The sequence below is a fragment of the Photinus pyralis genome, unplaced genomic scaffold, assembly GCF_008802855.1.
Source record: "Photinus pyralis isolate 1611_PpyrPB1 unplaced genomic scaffold, Ppyr1.3 Ppyr1.4_LG7, whole genome shotgun sequence".
In the NCBI taxonomy this organism is placed as follows: Eukaryota; Metazoa; Arthropoda; class Insecta; order Coleoptera; family Lampyridae; genus Photinus; species Photinus pyralis.
This window is the reverse complement of record NW_022170738.1, coordinates 11,787,796-11,808,872: the sequence shown is the minus strand read 5'-3', so window position 1 is coordinate 11,808,872 and position 21,077 is coordinate 11,787,796. Positions and strand designations below refer to the sequence as shown.

At 34.1% G+C, this 21,077-nt stretch overlaps 1 long non-coding RNA gene across 1 annotated transcript in view; it reads left to right on the top strand.

Annotated features, from left to right (window-relative positions):
• The window catches only part of LOC116175703, a 36,031-nt gene extending 15,467 nt beyond the window's left edge, over nt 1–20,564 (top strand). Inside the window, exon 3 of the long non-coding RNA XR_004146342.1 lies at nt 20,346–20,564. This is a non-coding gene — a long non-coding RNA (uncharacterized LOC116175703). The remainder of the gene's footprint in view (nt 1–20,345) is intronic.
• Nucleotides 20,565–21,077: the final 513 nt, after the last annotated feature.

Genomic DNA, 21,077 nt, shown 5'->3' with positions numbered 1-21,077 from the left:
TGCTGCTAAACGCTGGTATCGGTCTATCAGCAAAACTGTCACGTGACATTTCTTAAACCTATTTACCCAGTTTTATTGTACCAATTTACAATCAAGGTTTTTTTCATTTCGAAACCTTTTAGCACGTATAAATAATATTGCAATAGGAATATAAAAGTCTAAATAAAATTTTAACAATTATTATTTGTTAATAGCTGCAAGTTAAGTTTTTAGACCATTCGCACCTTAGTATGCAGTATGGGGCTTATGGAGAAACAGTACATGCTTGCCAAACTTATTATAGGATCGATTACTGCACCGTAAAACGGTAGTTTAGACACTATTTATTACTTTTTAACCTAACCTCAGAAGTCAAAAAGGTAAATTAATAACAAGTTGTAATTGTTTGTCAAATGTGGCCGAGAACAGCTTGTATTTATTAAGTCCCCAAAAATTTACAAATGTACAGTATACATATTAGTCACTGGAATCGAATTGAAATTCATCGGAAGATGACTGCGACACTTGAATTATAAATTCTTCAACATCATCTTGAAGATAATCTGGTGCCCACATGCCATCTTCGATAGTTTTCACGTGATTGACATAATGTTGCCAATTTTGAACCGTAACTTGTGAATAACCCATTTTTATTAATTCTTCCATGTCCTTTATTTTAAATGTTTTGTTATTCATTTTGATATGATGTTTAACTTGAGCCCACACCATTTCAATGGGATTTAATTCACAATGGTATGGAGGTAAACGGAGAATCTCGTAACCTTTTTCTTGTGCAATAACATCAAGCTTATTTTTGTCGTAGTGATGCCGAACATGCGCAACAGAAGCCAGTAGGTCTCGTTTTAATGGATTTTCTTCAATCGGTACATTTTTCTCACGAAGCCAATCTATAATGTGTTCTTTTCTCCACGACATTGTTGGTATCTTCTCCAACTTTCTACTGTGGTACGAGGCATTGTCAATAACAATGACTGAATTCGGTGGCACATTTGGTAGAAGCTGTTCAAAAAACCACTTTTCATAAGTGTCTGCATCCATTTCGTTGTGTGCATCAGCAGTGTTCTTTTTGCAGAGAAAAGTCAGTTCCGCGCCCGGAATAAAACCATTATCACCACCAGCATGTACTAACGCAAAGCGAGGCCCTAGACCAGTGGGTGATTTTAAACCTGTACTGAGTCCTTTGATGAATGCCTGACGATTGCTTTCAACGGTGGTGTCATGCCACGCCCTGCTCACCGAATGACCAATGTTAACCCATGACTCATCCGTATACACAATATTTTTACCTAAAATATAAATATTATGTAATTTGCAATTAAATATAATAAAAAGATTAAGCACCTTCTTCTCTCAACTTCCTGATGCGACGTAGGTATTTATGTCTCCATCGTATAATATCATCCCGTTCAATAAGGATACTCTTGCGGCCAACCTTCTTAAATTCAAAACCCATATCTTTCAAGAGATTGAATAATGTGGTGCGTTTAAAGTTGGGTAGATCGTTATCGTCATTTACGGAAGCTAAGATGCTGTTCATAGTTGGTGGAATATTTGTAATGAAGAAGTTATGCACTTTACGTCGAATAACTGATTGCACATTTTCATCATACACATGAAGACGATCATTGCTTTGTTTCCCTTTTCTTTGCTTGCGTTTTTTCGGGCTTGATACACCTTCGTTTCCGTCTTCCTTTTTAATGGCATAGATGCTCCGTTCAGAACAACATAAAGCTTTACTTGCTTCTTTCACAGCTGCAGTAACGTTCATCGTTCCCGAGAAATAGTTCAGCACGTTGATAATGAGGTGTTTCTCCTTCCGGCTAAAACACTCTCCTTTATGGCGTTTCACGTTAGCAGATCCTGCTTCAGCTTCGGCTTCCATTTAATGGGATATACTAAAAAGATGAAATCAAATAACGGTTCTACAAGAACACTCAAAGTTACCTTGTATATAAAGTACGAGATGGAGGCGTTCTTAAAAGAACGATTTTTAAAGCAATGAGACAATAAAATGTGTTAAATACGAAAGACAAAAACGAACCACACACGTAATGACAATACAAGAAGATTTGACGTTATATTTTGTTTTAAAGCTTAAATTCAATCATATGTAAGTTTGGCATCATTGCGGTAAGGAATAAGGATAGCGTTATTGAAGAATGACGCAAATTAGTAAAGGAGGGATATAGTCCATAAGACCCCATACTGCATACTAAGGTGCGAATGCTCTTATAGTTCTCTAACCTTCGATGTCGTCCATTTAAAGGACACCTAACGAAATACGTATGTATTGTCTTAAAAGAATCTCAAGTAAATTATAATCATATTTGAACGTAAAACAAATAGATTCTTGAGAGTTTCCGTAAAATTAACGAGATAAGAAGTGTAAAGTAACGAAAAAAGCAAAAAATATCGTGAAAAAAATTGATCTTGCTATAAATTATATGGCTATTATTTAAATAATATACTGAAATTGTGACGATCCATGACTCTCAATGGGGTGCTTAAGAAGCTTCGGAGAAATAACACCAAAATCTACCCATTTATTATGATAACAATTTTTATGGGGAGATTTTGGTGTTATTTCTCCGAAGCTAAATAATATACGGTGGTGCATTAGAAACGATACATAGCTATTTCTGTAAATTAAAATAATTTTCAAAAAACGTTTTGGCACGTCAAATTGATCATAGAAGGAAACAGTGTCTAAAATAAAACTTGCTCACTAATGTCTTTGTCTCGCATCGCTGACAGTGCAACCCTTAAAATCTTAAATGATGCATCGTTGGTAAGGTCGCCCATCTCTGAATTCGAATATGTAATTTTTTTTATTTAGTTGTTTCATTTCCAGCGCATTCGACGTTGCATGTACAAGTTTTCTCTTTTTTATACCACTTGCAACTGCATAATTTTGACGCACGATCGCATTAGCTTCTATTACATAGTGATCGGCCCGACATCCTTCCAATGACATAAACAACAGCGCGCCCTCAACTCACTTTTAAAATATTTCGAAAATATCGAATCTAAAAAATTATAGTCTTACCAAATTCAGAGAAGGAAAGTCTTTCCAATGATGTCCTAAACCTCTCGCCAGGAAAGATTGCCGGTCACAGAAGACCTGATCCCGGTCTACAATCTGTGTTTTTATAAAGATGTGACCGACTTCCGGGATATGATTGTGCCAAAGTTGAACGAAAAGTCTTTTCGTTCAACATTGGCACGATCCTATTCCGGAAGTCGCTCGCATCTTAAAAAAAAACATAGATTGTAAATTGACACAAAGTGTGCTGTGACCGGCAATCTTTCCTGGCGAGAGTTATATCTTCCTTGTTGCGCAATTACCAATGCTAAGGGTTTTGCTTTAGTACTAGGTATGCCATACAAAAATTAAAAAGGAAGTATATAGGTGCTTAATAATTACAAACATTTAAAAGAAAAAATCATTAATATCGACCTGTTCCTAAAACGTTTCAAGATTTTCAAAACCCTTACTTGATTATTAACAATCTCTTTAAAAAATGCCCGCATTTTTCCATGTATCTCTTCAAGCTATAAAATAAATAAGAGTAAGAAAATCAAAATGAAACTTTTAAGTTCATTCACTACCATAGTTGTAGCAAAGATTACGCAAAAAAATAAGCAGTTAGTGTAATTTTACTCAGTCACCAATAATCAACATATAGCCATATGTGGTCAAAGAAACGTAAAACTGGTTCTAAGAAAACTGGAAACTTACCTTTTCTGAACACCACCACGACACTACCACAAGAAATAAAATGTTTTAAAATTAAAAAAAAAGTATACACAAAATCAAAACCCGTGCTCAAATAAATTTTAAAATACCACTCTGTCAAACGTTCAAGAATGAAGATACTATACAGGCGTTAAAGTTCTAATTAGTTGTGGTCAAACGTACTTGAACCTGATTTTTCGGACCTAATTACTTTTACCTTGTAATAAACCCTATTCATCTTCCAGAAATAATAGAAAGGATGTCATTACGATATTTCTCTTATTGTTTCTTTATGAAGTGCAATTTGTGTTATCGGGTCTTTTCAAATTTACCTTTAATTATAATATTATCTTAATTACTTATCCAAATTTAGTGCCATCTATGAAATGCATTGTTCTATTGTCATTTATACATACTCGTTTTGTCTAAAATAAATTTAATTCATTTCCTTTGTCACCCTTTTCAACTAAAGAAATAAAGAACAATTTTTTATGTGTCTTCATTAAGAAATTTTTATGTAAGGGAGGGTTAAAATTACTTCCTCTTTCTATATTTTCATCTTGATCTTATAATGTAAATATTTTTAACTTTAAACTTATCACTTTGTTTGTGTACGGTATTATATGTTGATTCTGTTTTAATATTAAGAGCGTCTCAAAATTAGCGAATATTACACATAATATTGTAGATATACTATAACTAGGTATAACTATTTGGTATTTAATTACTCCACAAAAGACGTTTCAGTTACCTATTCTTATTTTCTCAAAACGAAAGCGCAGTAGATAAAAATTATGTGTTCTTAAATTACAGGATTTAACTATATCAGACTCTTCATACAACTTCAAAAAAAAACCAGCGTGATTAGATTTAAGAAATGGAAATACTTACTTACTTTTCCATGAAGTAGATGTTTACCAAGATGTGCACTACTACATACATTCTGTAAAGGCAATCGTCTAGAAGCCTCTTAAAAATATTTAATTTTAATAAACCAAAGATTTACAGAATTATCCGGTGTGAATTATTCGAGAGCGAATTTTTCGAGTGCGAATTGTCCGGGCGCGAATTATCCGGGAGCGAAATGTCCGGGTGGGAATTATCCTGGTGCGAATTATTCCGGTGCGAATTATCCGCACACGTTTGGAATGTGTAGAATAATTCTTGGTTAACGGTATCTAATTTAGTCCTTTCATTTTGTATAGTTTTGCGAATTAGGGCTTAGCTGGTTTTCTTAAAAATGTGTTTTGATCCAAACATATCAGGGCGGGGTTTTATTCTGAAGGTCTTAGGGACAACTTTATTATCTCTACAACGTTTTAAAAAGGTGAGATTTGATATTAATTCATATTTCTTTATACGTAACTTTCAGTAGGTTCTAATCAGTTGTAAGGTTTCCTTTCCATAAAGGTTTATTATAGTTTCATTTAGATTTCCACGAGGTTTATTATTGTTATTAGACATTATTTCTGGTATCACTCGTGTGTGTTTTGTTTATTTATTTAGGCAACTAGCTACGTTTCGGGGAACACTCTTTCCCCTTTTTCAAGTTTAGATTGACAATGATGTATAAATGAAGTACGCTATCTTATGATAAATTAATTAAATTTAGAACGATTTTGTGTAATGGGTCCTTGGTAGGTTAATTTAGATGTCAAACTTGGAGAATCTTCATCTGGAGAATTTGAGTTTTGAAGGGTCCAAATGGGACCCAACTTAGGAGTTGAGCTTGTTAAATCTTCATCTGCAGAATTTGAATCTTGAATGTTAAAAACGGGATCTAATTTAGGAATTGAGCTTGTTAAATCTTCAGCTGTAGAACTTGAATTTTGAAGGGTATAAACTGGTTCTAGTGTAGATGTCGAAAATGTTAAATAATAATAATAAACCTCGTGGAAATCTAAATGAAACTATAATATATAAATTGTTTAAACAATGAAAATCTAATTTGAGTACAAATTAGTCTTTAATTCATAGTTCGTAGAAAAGTGGGGGTGTTAACTTGATTTCAAGGACCGTATATAAACGCTGGGTTTTTGTCTTGGAAGTCTTCGTTTATTTTCCATTTATTCCGGAAATAAGTTCCACTGCACACCAGTTTTTGGTTAGAGATTGCACCTTGAAACTCCGGCACTTGAGAAAGAAAATATATATTTCAGCGTTTTAGGCGAGGCGTGGTCGTGTCAACTGTAAAGCTCTGCTCTCGTATTAGAAAAATGCATTTGGAATAATTTCCATTAACTTTTTATTGACATCCATATACTATAGGTACACTTTTATTATAAAGGTATCATTTATACTGTAATCTTCTCATAATATCTCCGATCCAAAAAGAATCCGACATCGAAATCCATTAAATAAAAACCCCTCTTTCATACCTATAAGCTGCAAGCAACTTATAGTCCACTTAGTGATAAATGGTTTTTTAATATCGCCACTAAAAGTGATTTTTCTACCAATTATATTTCATGAAAAATTGAAGCAATACCTTATAGTGAGAGGCGAAATTGCAATGGAAAAAAATAAAGCACTAACTTCCGGGGTACTCTTCATAAATCGATACTTTCATTAAACTTTATTTCAAGATGTGACAATAAAATACAATCCCATTGCGTGACCAAATTAATTGAAAACGTTGTTTTATAGCTGCGATTTTATTTGTCGAGGTCCGCACTAAATTGTATCACGAGTTTCGAAAATGAAATAAACGGAGATTTTTCATAACGCGTCCATCGCTCGCTCACTTTTAGCCTAATCAAATACATTTATATAAATCAGGCGGGCACCTTTTAAGTAAAACCTCTGACCCAAATTTCATTTCGGACGGAATTGAGATTTATGCCAAAAATTTCGCTGACAAGGATACTCCTGTCAGGGTTGGGCCTTTTTTATATAATTCTTTCGAGGGTCGAACATCAGCAGTTTCGCTCCGAATTTTTAAACTCCAAGAAGTTAATGAAACAAAATTCGATCGCGGCTTTGGGATTTTACTGTTGTAATTTTCGGGGATCACGAGTGAAAAAGTAACAAAAGAAGGGCAATGTAACATGCAAACTCCTGTCGGGAAATTCGTTCAATCGTAAAATATATTCCTTTTAATAAATGATTTTCCAATTCAAATGACTTGCTTTTATACTAATTTTTATTTCCGATATAAAATTCCACACTTTTTTTACGTCTTTGGACGCGGAAATGAGAGAAAAACTTATTCTGATATGATAATAGAGTTTGGAAATGTCAAATTCGGTTTAGGTAAGCGGAACGCACCACTTTCACTCCGAAAATTCCATTCAAGTTATTACTTGAAATTATGTGTAAGAAGTTTGATATTCCAAACTAAAGTTGGTTCAGTTCAAAAACTACCAATCGAATTTCAAACAAACAATCTGGAGAAGACCTAAAAGAACTGCCTCAAAATCTCAATGAGAGTTGAAAAACAGTAAAGAAAAATTTAGAACCTAACTACAATAGTAGGCCCCTTAAATTAAAAACACAATTTTAAAAATGCTCCAATGCTGTATTTTAATTTTAAAACTCCATTTTAGAAACTGCCTGGAATCCAACTAGAAATTTGTAGTAATTCATTATTCTTCTTTCGACATTGTCTATTCTAGAAATCCTTTTAGATTCTTTATACACCCATATAGGTTCCCGTCCTGGAACTATGATCAGGATCCTTACAGGAAACTTTATTAAAAATTGATAAGGATTGTCTCATGAGTATTGTGTTGCTTATCTCACAAAAACTTTCTTATGGGATATATGCCCTGCAATTCATACCGTTTTTAAAAATAATAGATTCTTTTGGAAATTGTTGTTTCATTAGTCCAGTGTAATAGGAACAGGATGTCAAAATGCTGTGGGGAAAACTGGAAATAGTTTTAAAACCTTAAGATTGAAAACGAGTAGTCTGCGTTTCTTACCTCTCCAAGAGTTGAGCATAACTTTTGGTGCCCTCAAATTTTTGGGCTTTCATCAGGTTTTCGCTAATAACTACTACAAAACGCAGTAATTCTTGTGGTAAAAAATTATTTTATCTTTGTTTCTTTGTTTGATTTAGTTTACAAGATCAAGATAAAGTCACCCTTTTATTGTATCGAAAAATATAAAGCCTTGCAGGTTTTTTCAAGATACCTCGGTTTAACATAAACATCCGGAAAAGTGTTGCAGCAAATGTGTATGTTTCCTGGTTTGCTTTTGTTTACAAGCTACCCCTTTTATGCACATATACGTTTGGACCCTGTTTAAAAGTCTCTTTTCGAGAAAATTCCCTTTTCATACATTACAATTCGATTATTACGATCGTTGAAATGTTTGTGGTACGTCAAATAGATTCTTTCTTTTGTTTTGCTTGCTTTTGTTTTTTGAAAAAATCCACAGTTTACTAGATATGAGCGAATAACAGATTTAATGATTTTTCTTTTAAATGTAGAAATGTAGAATCGTTAGTATTAGAAATACAAAACTTTGCAAAGAACAAAAATTGTAGATTTTCCTCATGACACATTTATTAATTTTCATTCTTCTTTTATAATTTTTGAGTTATAACGGAAACTCACATTTTTTTAATGACAACCATAGCTGGCTGTGACGTTTTTAAAAAGTGATTTTTTTCTGTTTACAATGATATAACGTTAGCATTGTACTTAATTGGACAAATAAACATGATACACAACTGTTTGTATTATTAAGAGTATAGTAAAAACAGAGCTTGCCATGGGAAACATTTTTGTTCTCTTAATTACACAGCCCATTATAATATTTTACGTAAAACTTTACAGCCACAAATAGAATCTGGCGATCTTGGTGACCAAAGGACCGACCGATCGATGAGGTGCTCTTGTACTTGCAGTTGGTTGTGCGGCAGGGCACCGTTATGTCGAAACCAGCGTAAATTACGTCCTGTTTCCAAATCTAACCCATCCTACAGATCTTGAAATTCATTTGGTAGAAAATGAAGATAACCTTGGCCTGTCCAATTTTCCTTGTAAATGAAAGGTCCAAGAATTCGCGATCCAATAATTCCGCACCAAACATTAAACCAAGTTTTCTTTGAGGTTTTCAACAATGAACAGCAGTGTTTTGTTTATTCATTGTTTTCCATGGCATGATATGATCTATGTTACCTAATAGTTTATTGAATATGATTATTAATTTAGTAGTAGTAGTAGTAGCCCAATCTTGGAACTGTTTGTAATTATGGATTCTACAGGCCTCATTCTATAAGAAACATTTTTCTCCGGGTCGATATGAGACAGTTTTTTTGCGGGCCTCAAAAAAAGGCAGTGTATAACCTTCCTTTTTTACCAAAAATCGACTACACCAAAATTGCTCGGGAAAACACTTTTTCTTATTAATTTTGGTGCGTAGAATCCAAAACAATTCGTACTTTTTCGATCAGACTTCTCAATCAAAAGTTATAGACTAGAACCAATTTCGAAAGAAAATTCAAAGGGCTGTAACTTTTGAACTAGTAGCCCAATCTTGGAACTGTTTGAAATTATGGATTCTACAGGCCTCATTCTATAAGAAAATTTTTTTTCCGGGTCGATTTGAGACAATTTTTTTTGCGGGCCTCAAAAAAAGGCAAGGTATTACCTTCCTTTTTTACCAAAAATCGACTACACCAAAATTTCTCGGGAAACCACTTTTCCTTATTAATTTTGGTGCGTAGAATCCAATACAATTCGTACTTTTTCGACTGTCATAGTGAATTTTCGAACATGGCGTTTAAATAAACCTCTCGCTAGGAAAGATTGCCGGTCCCAGAACAGTTGTTCCCGGTCTACAATCTATCTTTTCGTTCAACATTGGCACGATCCTATTCCGGAAGTCGCTTGCATCTTAAGAAAATCATAGATTGTAGATCGACACAAGGTGTGCTGTGACCGACAATCTTTCCTCGTGACAGTTATATGTTAAATGTGCCACAGATACACTATTACATATTTCACTAGATATTGATTTCCATGGCAAACTCTCAATAATACGAAAATTCAGGTGTTTTGTCCATAACTTTTTATTGAGAGGTCTAATCGAAAACGTACGAATTGTACGCACCAAAATTAATAGGAAAAAGTGTTTTCCCGAGAAATTTTGGTGCAGTCGATTTTTGGTAAAAAGGAAGGCCCGCAAAAAAAATTGTCTCAGATAGACCTGTAATGGTAATGTAATTGTAATGTGATTTCGATGTAATTTTTGACGTGATTTTGACGTAATTTCCGATGACATAATTTTGACGTAAATTTTTTGACGTAATTTCGACGTAAATTTTGACGTAATTTCTGATGTGATTCTGACGTAATCTTCTGATGTGATTTTGACGTAGTTTTTGATGTGATTTCGACGTGATTCCGGCGTAATTTTGACGTAAAATTTTTGATGTGATTTCGACGTAAATTTTGACGTGATTTCGGACGTGATTTTGACGTAATTTTTTTTATGTGATTTTGACGTAATTTTTTGATATGATTTCGACGTGATTTCGGCATGATTTTGCCGTGAAAATTTTTGATGTGATTTTGACGTAATTTTAACGTAATTTTAACGTAATTTTAACGTAATTTTAACGTAATCTTTGAAGTGATTTTGACGTAATTTTTGATGTGATTTTGACGTACCTTTTGATGTGATTTCGACGTGATTTTTTATGTGTTTCCGACGTGATTTTTGATGTGATTGAGACGTGATTGTAATGTATGTAAAAAATATAAACCCGTCATAACTATCCCTAATTGAAATGATGCTTCAACATAATTTTAGAAAAAAGATCATAAGAGAGAAATTAAAGACTGGATCTATCCAGTACGTTTATAACAGGTAACAGATAGTACTATGGAACAGATATTGATATGCGTGCGCTAAAAAGAAATTCAATCACGTAATGTACAGATCATAAAGTCTTTCAAAGATTAGTTCAGTCAATCCGTTTTTCGAAGGAAGAGACGAAGTGAGTAATAAGGACAATTAAACCGAAGCTAATAAAATCAGCAATAAATAAAGTTAGCTCCTACTCATCACCGTCTCATAAAAGATTTCCGCGTTCTTTGCACGTGGAAGACTTTAAAGCGTAAACTGCAACAATCTCGAGATCGATCGACGCGTTTCGCCCGTAAAAATCCGACGCATTAGTCATAATACAAAACAGAAACGACGACGTCGACGTAAACGTGTATAAAGTTCGTCTAGAACTCGCTCAAGTGTCCACTAAATATCGTGAAGGTGAGGGAATCCGACCTCGCGGCGTGCCGCAAAATTAGCTCCTTTCAGTGCCATACAATGGGGGGGTGTGTTTGCTGAGTAGATCCGCTCTCCAGATTGAAACCTGGAGGATGGCAGCCCCAGTCAAGTGTTCTATTGACTTCGAACAATGCCTAGTACGCCCTTGACTGCTTTGCGAATATTGATAAGCTGTTTTGCGGAGCTCATCACAACTTGGATGTGGAACGACGTTTTTCATCAAATTTAACGCACATTAAGCCGGTTTCCCTACATTTACACTCGAGTATCAGTTTTGCTAACCCTTAAAAAAGAATCCTACGTTGTGTTTTTCCATAAATCGTCGTCAGTTCGTCTGAAATCAGCACACTAAGTAATTCGCCCTAATTTAGGAACATTGTCAAATATAAATCAATGAGTTTTGGCCGTTTGCACCGACAAAAATAAGCATAGCTTAAACTTCATGGTAACCATTGTCGAAATAATCATTGTCATGGATTTTAAGCTACGCTTAGCCCCAGTTGCACTAACAAAATTAAGCCTTGCTTAAAGTTAAGTCAAACTTAAAACCTATGGCATTTAAGTTATGCTTAACTTTAAGGGATACTTAATTTTGACGGTGCAATTGGCCCTTAAGCATTGAATAAAAGTTCCGCTTAAATTTGTCAGTGCAAAGGACATAAGACACTTAAATACATATTTAATAATCCCAAACCCTCACTTCTTAAGCGCTTGGGTTTTAAAAACAGGAGAAAATACGGAGACTCTAAAAATGTCTGAATGGTTTTCGTAGACCCGTAATGCTCTTGATAATTCATGGGGACTATTAACGTCTCTTGAAGGCTTTTCAGAACCCATGAAATGACGTTTAGGGACTTGCAAAGGCTATTAAAAGTCATTAAAGCGTATTGAGAATTTTAAAGACCCTCAAGTTCTGTAGAATATCTCCATGAAAACATTTGGAGCTTCATACAGGTCTTTTTAAGGTCTTTAAAAACCGTAAAAACTTCGACGAAACTTTATGTGTAGCGTATAGAGGACCTTTTCAATTACAAATCGCACAAAAATCTCAGGTGCACCCAGCAGAAAAGCAAGCAACTTTAACGCATTGTAAAATTGTAGAAGTTAGTCCGAGTAAATTACTTTAGAACTTTGTCCAAAAAATATCAGCATCTAATAATACGAAAATATTTGGACATCCCTTATAACTTCAACGAAACAAACATATGTAATTAAAAAAAAGATGCAGGTTAACGAATCGAAAGGAAGCGATACGATTGAAAGTGAAAGTATTGTGTTAGAGAACCACCTTTGTCGTTGTGACTAATTGACACGTCAGGTATTTGCAACAGTTTAATTTTTAGTTACCTAAACGCGAGCGTGTGAGGTGGTGCCTTTGGGAGATTATTGCTCGAACGTAAGGTGCTTGATGGGGTGAGTGATTTTTCAGATTATTGACATATCAACACATCAGTTAACGTAAAATCCAAATTAATTTCTATCGATCTGGATTGATTTTTGTGCAGATGCAACCAAGTTTTGCAACTAAAAATTCTTTTTCGCCATAACTTGATTATGATGATTTTGCAGCAATATATTGCAAACTTTTAAATTAACAAACTGGGCACTTATTTTGAATTTGCCGTCATTGTTCCCGTACGTTGACAGCATTTTAATTTTAATGCCCGGTCCAGTATCGCTTACCTATAATTCATGTGCATTTTTCTACTTTCAACTTACCCTAACTTCAAGGTGTCTGAAAGGGCCAATTTAAATTAGGATTTGCCAACTTAATATCAAGTGCTGAGTTTCGAGTCACAATTTGAATTTCGTAAATTCAGAAGGTCGTTGCGAACTAAAATGAAAATTTCATGGTTTCATAGCAAATTATAGGGTAGTAAAATCTCTGGGTTTTTTTTTAAATTCCGGTTGCTTATTATTTTGAAAACCACAAAACTATATAAGAATGCAAACATTCATTTAAAAATGCAAGTTTTCCTAAACATGGCTACATGAATTCTCATTTTTGAGATTACATTTTTAAGGATAATCTTTGGGGGTACAATACCCGCAGTTTTAAAGTTTGATTCCTTAGTGTAAAATCTCCCTATTTGGACTTAAAAATGTAGGAGTTTTGTAGCCTTTTTGTTTAGATTTAAGTAAAAAGTCTTACGGTAGAGAATGCTGTGCCTATTTTTTAAAGACCTGCGTATATTTATTTTAAACGTCTTTCGGAATTAAAATTAATCTCTAAAATTATCAGTTTGTTGTGGCAACCCCATACTTGTGACACATCGTTGGAAAGCTACTGAAAAATGCTTTCCAGTGGTACCAATAAAGTCAATATTCATTCAGACAATTTAACAAAAATTTAATAATTAAGAAAAAAACCGAATGTTGACATTGAAGGACTTATGGCAAATTGGCCAAGAACTTCAACCTGACCTGCTTCATTAAGCAATCTTGGTTTGCTTTCTTTTTTTATTGATAACAGATTCCGTTTCTTTGAATTTAGCGACCAAATCTTGAACATAGACATGGCTCACATTTCTCCCGGGATGTCTCTCATTAAACGTTCTAGCTGTTCTAAAAGATGATCGATTTTCGGAGCCATAAATGAATATTATTTCCACACATTTCAACTGTACTGTAAGTCAATAAAAAAAGAAAGCAACCAAGATTGCTTAATGAAGCAGCTCAGGTTGAAGTTCTTGGCCAATTTGCCATAAATCCCTCAATGTCAACATTTAGTTTTTTTTTTGTTAATTACTAAATTTTTGTTAAATTGTCTTAATGAATATTGGTACCACTGGAAAGCATTTTTTAGTAGCTTTCCAATGATGTGTCACAAGTATGGGGTTGCCATTTAGGATTTTTGAAGAGGGGGGGCTGGGGGGTTGTCACTCATAACGTTATTCTGGTTCCCCCTCGATACCCCCGAAACGGTTTTGTGCGATTTTCAATATCTTCTTTAGTTTGGAAAATATGACCGACTGCAAGTTTTAAAATTGACAGCCTGTATGTAGTATTTGTGTTTAACCAGTGCCAGTGCCTAACTTGCAATGTTCGATTTTTTGGATGTATAAATCCTTAAATTGTGCGTTTTGTAGAGGCTTGAATTTTAAATTTGAAGATTTCAAAATAAAATACATCTTCCTTGAATATTCGTAATTTATAAACAAAACCTGTACACTTGGTAAATATCTCCTTGCAGATTTTTTTTAAATTCTACATTTTGAAATGTAAAGATAAAAAATGGCGTAAAAAACTAATGACTTAGAACGTATTCTCTGATTTTTTTATTGCAAGCTTTTAAGGATTTATTATCTCATTTCATAAAACAGCTCAACAGCTTCAACGTTTGAAATTTTTAATTTTAGGATCGAGAATGTCAAGATAAAAAACATTATTTTAAGGTTACGCTTTTAGGTTGACAGTTCTAGCATCTCCTCACCAATCAGGCGTTAAAACTTAGTGTGGACTAAAGGAATGCTTTATTTGGTACTTTGGATTTTCTTCAGATCCGAACAATTTAAGTGGCAAAACTAAAGAATGGGAATTGCGATATAAGAGCGTTTTTAAAAATGGACTTTGAGATTTAGGAATCTACGATTTTTAGCAATTTTTGCCGGAAATACACGTTTCGGTAGTAATTTTAATTAATCTCTCAACGAGTAATCTTAGTTTATCTAACAACAGAAACAGTAAACATTTATATTAGTAAATAGAAACAAAATTTACACACTAGTAGGTCTTAAAGGTCTTAATAAACCAACATTTTAAAAACATTTTGGGTGTCTTTGTAAAGTTCTAAGATCCAAAAATATTTCTAAAAATTTCATATAATCCCGAAATTTCATGTTATTGCAATTCAATAGGTCATAGCTTTTAATTAGCCTAATTTGCTTTCAGTGTCGATAGTAGACATTTTATGTTAAACCTCAAACTTCAGTTTACAGCGATATGAAATTAAAATTAACTAAGGTTTATTTTGAAATATGTAATATATTGATTTTGAGATAATTGGTATATATCTTTGGAGTTCGTATCTACTCCAAGGTTCCCAACTTCTATAAAGTTTTGCTTGTCAATTTTTAGAAGATTGGCTATATTTACATTAATGCTTTTAGTTTAAGGCATTTGAATCATTAAGGTTTTGTCACTCTAAAATTCTCGTTTTTATCGCATCAATATTCAAGATATTTAGTTCGTTCTCTTTGCAATCGGTAGCTGATAGCTCTGGCATCTATGCCAAGAAAAATATTGACAATTAATCTGCGCAATATCAATTTACTTATTATAGTGATATTTTTTTGAAATTTTAGTAAAGTCAAACATATTGCAAATTTTAAACTTAAGTATGCGTATGTACACTTGTACAGACTGGGATTTTGAGAAATGGATTTTCCAATTTGGAAAATTTCATTCATAAATAACTTGATTTTCAAATGCAATTTCGCACTTTTCTTTAATTTGTTAAATGCGAAATTTCATTATTCTATAACGATATAAGATTTTCGGAATCTCGCATACACAGGACTAACAAAAGACTAAGGGTTTTTTATTCATGAAATTATTAAATATTAGCACAACAGTTTTCCCTAATTTGAGCTTCTTTCTTAAATTTGATTATGTAATATAAAAGGTTCTTTATGCTGCTATATCTCAATGTGTACTTTTTAAGAATATGTATATGTTGCCATTAACGCCACAAAGTATTGGTATCAAAATTTTGAATACCATATAACGGATAGGCCAACTAGCTCGGGGTTAAATACAAAATAAGAGCTTGAGAATCTTCCACAGTGGTAGTTCGTTCTGGGTAAATGGATCTTAATTTCTGTACACTTATCAAAGGTTAACCGCTACTCAATTTCTTACGTAACTCTCCCCGCATGAAATTTAGAAGATACGGGGTACAAATCAATTCAAGTAAAAACAGGAGAAAATACGAAGATTCTAAAAATTTCTGAATGGCCTTCGAGGGGACCCTTAATGAAAAGTCATGGAGACCGTTTACGACTATTAAAGTCTCATGAAGGCTTTTCAGAACCCATGAAATGACTTTTGTAGGGACTTAAAGGCTATTAAAAACCATTAAAGCGTATTAAGATTTTCAAATTTGTATTTATATTTAGAGCTTCATACAGGTCTTTTTAAGGTCTTTAGAGACAGTAAAAACTTCGACGAAAGTCTACACTTTATATGTGTAGAGTGTAGAATATAAAGACGTTTTCAATTACAAGTTGGTCGAGTAAATTACTTTAGAACTTTGTCCAAAAAATGTCAGTATCTAAATGTAATACGAAATATTTGGACATCCCTTATAACTTTAGCGAAACAAAAATCTGCAAATAAAATAAGATTAACGAATCGAAAGGAAGCGATATGATTGAAAGTAAAAGTATTGTGTTAGAGATAACGAGAACCACCTTTCCCGCAGTGACTAATTGACACGTCAGGTATTTGCAACAGTTTAATTTTTAGTTACCTAAACGCGAGCGTGTGAGGTGGTAGTGCAATGCCTTTCGGAAATTATTGCTCGAACGTAAGGTGGTTGGGGTGAGTAATTTTTGAGATAATTGATATATCAACGCTGAACGCATCAGTTACCGTAAAATCCAAATTAATTTCTATTGATCTGGATTGATTTTTGTGCAGATGCATCCAATTTTTGCAACTAAAAATTCTTCTTCGCCATAACTTGATTATGATCACCCTGGTTTGAATCCGGGTTCGGGTATGGATATTTGTAAATGTATAGTGGGTTGGGTTGCAGCCTTGGCTGAAACCTCACCCATTCAAAACTAAAGGCAAAATAAAAAGACCTTATAAATCAACAGCACCGTTATTTAAGTATTTTCAGTGTCTATCCAAATATATTCGGCTAATTCATGATTTTGGATCTTGAAACTAAAAAAATTCTAGAAGTTCTTCCTTACATTTCAAAAATCTCGCAAATTTTTATGTTACTGCAATTAATTTCGCCATAGCTTTTAATCTTCACTGACCATATGGTCACATCTTCTCGCATTAAAATATGATTTTATGGTGAAGGTTTTTAACCCTAAATTTCATTTTGCAGCAATACATTGCTAACTTTCAAATTAACAAACTGGGCACTTATTTTGTATTTGCCTTCATTTTTCCAGTAGCTATACGTTGGCAGCATTCTAATTTTAATGCCCGGTGCATAATTTCCTTGGATTATACCGAACATTATTAGGAAAGCGTTCAAAGAATCTTAAGTAATTTTGTAATTTTGGAAGGTCAAATTTAAATTAGGACGTTCGAGTGCTGGGTTTCGAATCACAATTTGAATTTGAATTTCTGGACTTTTTTTAGCGCATTTTTGAAAAAAATACGCTATTATATTCGTCATTGCTGGCAGGCCGGCTGTCCGCGTTAGATCTCCACAACTACAATAGCTAGAGACTTCAAATTTTCACTAAAAGCTTTCTGCTATAGTGTAGATGTGCAGGCACTAGTCTATTTTGAGTTAGATTACTTGTGAGATCGATAATTGAAGAAAATAATTTCGATATGGGTTTCGGAGGTGCTATAATTTTACCGTTAGATAGCGCTACCAGTATAAAAACTTATTATTTACTTTGTGATTTGTTTTACAAAATGAAGACGTACCGTCAATTGAAATTAAATAAAATTAATTATTTAACGCAGCCAAAATTACTCGTGAGATCGATAATTTTAAACTTCGCTAATAAAATACTGACCTGCATTACCAAAAATGTGCTTTAATCATGCATATGCTGATTTACAACTTGTTTAAATTCTGGTTGCTTCATATTTTGAAAACCACAAAACTATACAAGAATGCAAACATTCGTTAAAAAATGCAAGCGTTTTTAAACAGGGCTACATGAATTCTCATATATTTAATATCATATTTTTAAGGATTATCTTTGGGGGTACAAGGCCCGCAGATTTTTAAGTTTGATTCCTTAGTGTAAAATCTCCCTATTTGGATTTAGAAATGTATAGGAGTTTTGTCGCGTTTTTGTAATCGTTTTTCTGAATTAAAATTCATCTTTATGTCTTATAAATTCTGTTAAATTTCAATGTCTTAAATAAAGACATTACGGAGGTTTGAAAAATACGGAAGCCCTTGAAATATTTGAAAGCGCTTCGATGCTCTTGCAGATTCATGGAGACCTGTTATGACTATTAAAGGCCTTCGAGGGTTTTAAGTAGCACATGAAATGGCTGTTATCGACTCGTCCAAATTACTAAATGTCATCCAAGACATTTGTATGCGCCAATCACAATAGCTGTAATGTAAAAATGTCAATTTAAGTTTAATGTAAAAACTGTATAAAAATAATTAGGTGTTTCAGTCCTTTCGCCCCGGTAAATTCGCCCCCGAAAATTCGCCCCCGGAGTATTCGCCCCCAACAAATTCTCCTCCGAAAAATTCGCCCCATAATATTTATTAACCCTCGGAAGTAATAGGTTGGTTTGGTAACATTAAACAAATAACAATTAAACAAAATTCATTTTATAAATTGTTGGCCCTATTACCTCCGAGGATTAAAAAATCTTATGGGGCGAATCCTACGGGAGCGGAATCGCCGCGGGCGAATCTTCCAGGAGCGAATTTGTCGGAGGCGAACTTGCCGGGGGCGAATTTTCTGGGGCGAATCTTACGGAGGCGAATAGTCCGGGGGCAAATTTACTTGGAGGCGAGTTTTCTTGGGGGCGAATTTTCGGCGGCGAATCATCCTACAATCCTTCCAGTTTCCAGTAAATACAACATACTTCAAAGCATTTAGCTTATACAACATTAGAGCATAACTTTTAAAGACTTTAAAAGGCTCTCAAATTTTGTAGAATGCCTTTGGAGCCTGGTAAAGGTTTCTTTACAGTTATTAATGATCCGAATTCGTTATGAACATCAAAGAATCGCGTATATCGTTAAAACCTCGAGGCGTAGCCGAGTGGTTTTAGCAATATCAATAACGTTCGTATCATTCAAAATTTAATCTACGACGCCAACGGCCCAAATAGATTTTTTTCCCATTTTGATTTGCCAATTTTGACGTTCGCGATAGGAAATAGTATATTATCATTAGTGGGTATACTTTTATGAATTCATAATAACATCCAACTGGCCATGCTAAATCTGTGATAATGACTTCAACCCTTAAAATCTCATAGTTGTGAATACAATTTGTTTTAGTTGCTTCGACTTGTAAGGATAAATTGGGCTTCCTAAAGTGACATTGTAACTGATCCGTAAAGGTTTCATGAAAAAAAGGCAGAAACGTTAACTGGGCGCAATAGTTCTAGTCACGTTAAACTCTGTCATAAATTGAAATCGTTCGTGAAACTAATTCTCTTAATTTTCTCATTTGTCTTCATCCGAACGTTAACTCGAAAATTTGCATTCAACTTCTGCAAGGGGGGTATTAATTAAAAAGATCCGTCAGTTCGTGCGCCACGCCACAATTTCAGGTATGCACACGTTAAATTAATGTTCAATAACACACGTTCAAATGACGTATAAACGCGTTATTAACACTTGTTTTGTCTGATTCGGGTTCGTTAATAACACACGTTCGTTAAACAAAAAAACGAAGAAGAGGACAGCGCCGACTTCGCCAAAGTTAAATTGCTTTCATTTAATTTCCGAAACTAGTACTCGCACAATTATTTTAATTAAAGCGAGGCGGCGAAAAAACTAGGGCTAATTATGATAGTAGTTGTGAGGGTGCAACTACTCTGCAGAAACCGCTAAGGGCTACTTAGAATTCCGATCGCGGTTTCTAGTGTCCATGAAACGCCCTCTTGATGAAGATGTGCTGGTATGGTTAGAATGTCTAGAATAACACTCCAGCATAGAATGTTTATGTAGTATCGCTATTACCTACTACTCAAAATTAGGGATAGATATGTTAAGTCGAGCTACACACAATTAATCAGACTGAAAGGGCAAAAATGCAAGTGCTGTCTCGTATTAGTTCCGTTTCCATTCCAATTATGAATTTTTTTTTTACTACGCGCAGGTTAGTAAGGGAGGTATTGCATTGGGGTAGAAAATTACCTTTTTGACGGAAATAGACGTTTTGAGGCACCAGCAATCGGAATCAAACAAAATCTCGATGTCTGTCGATGTGTCGGTTTGTCTGTTACACATATTTTTAGACATAAAAGGGCATAATAGGCAGGTATAGGGGTGGTATCTGTGTTCCACACCCTCGGGCGACTTACAATCCCTCGGGCCTCCAGGCCCTCGGGCTCTGTCGCCCTCGGCATAAATATCGCCTTAATGCCCTTGATGCATAATAACTATTTTAAGCAACTTAATTTTTTATCTTACAAATTTTGTACTTTTCTCCTTACAGTTTCTAATTATCTTTTTTTTCTATTGCAGATTTGACATTTATCGCTGAATTGGGTCTGAGGGAGGTCATAAATGGAGTAGGATTAATGTGAGTTAATGTCACTTTTTCCGGTGGTGGTTAAAAATTTATTCTTGGTGCTGTATTTTTGCGTTTTGTAACTGGTTATGTGCTTTACTGTTCTAACTTTTGAACTGTTGGAAGTGAAGCAGGTCAGTATTTTATAATCTCTGAATTTGTGCTTCTTTGGAGCCCTTCCCAAACTTTATTTTGCACAAGTTTCAAAAAGTGGAATAATAGACATTTTTGCAATACGAACGTATTGAGTCTCAATCTGATTAAAAGATCCCGTATTCAAAAATGTCTCAATGTCATAATGTTAATAATTCAAAAAAGTTGAGCAATTTCCTTGGTGGCTTTACCTCATGATGAGCTAACTAATGTAACACTATATACCTATATTAAAAAGGACATACTTTGAAAAAATGGCACATTTTCATTGACGATTTATCCAGATAAATTCTTTACATCATCACAATTAAAGTTTGTTTGGAAAGACGATACAGAACCTTGACATTTTCTTTCGATAAAATTGAAAAATTAAATAAAAAGAAAGGCTTCCGCCGCAGAGTATTGTAAGGGCGAGAAAACGTAATTAGTAATTTTAATATTAATAAATGGCAACATGAAATTCGTTTGGGTAATTTTTTCTACAAGTCTTTTGCTCTTTGGAGGCGGCTTTTCTGGGTCAAGGAGAGCTTCTT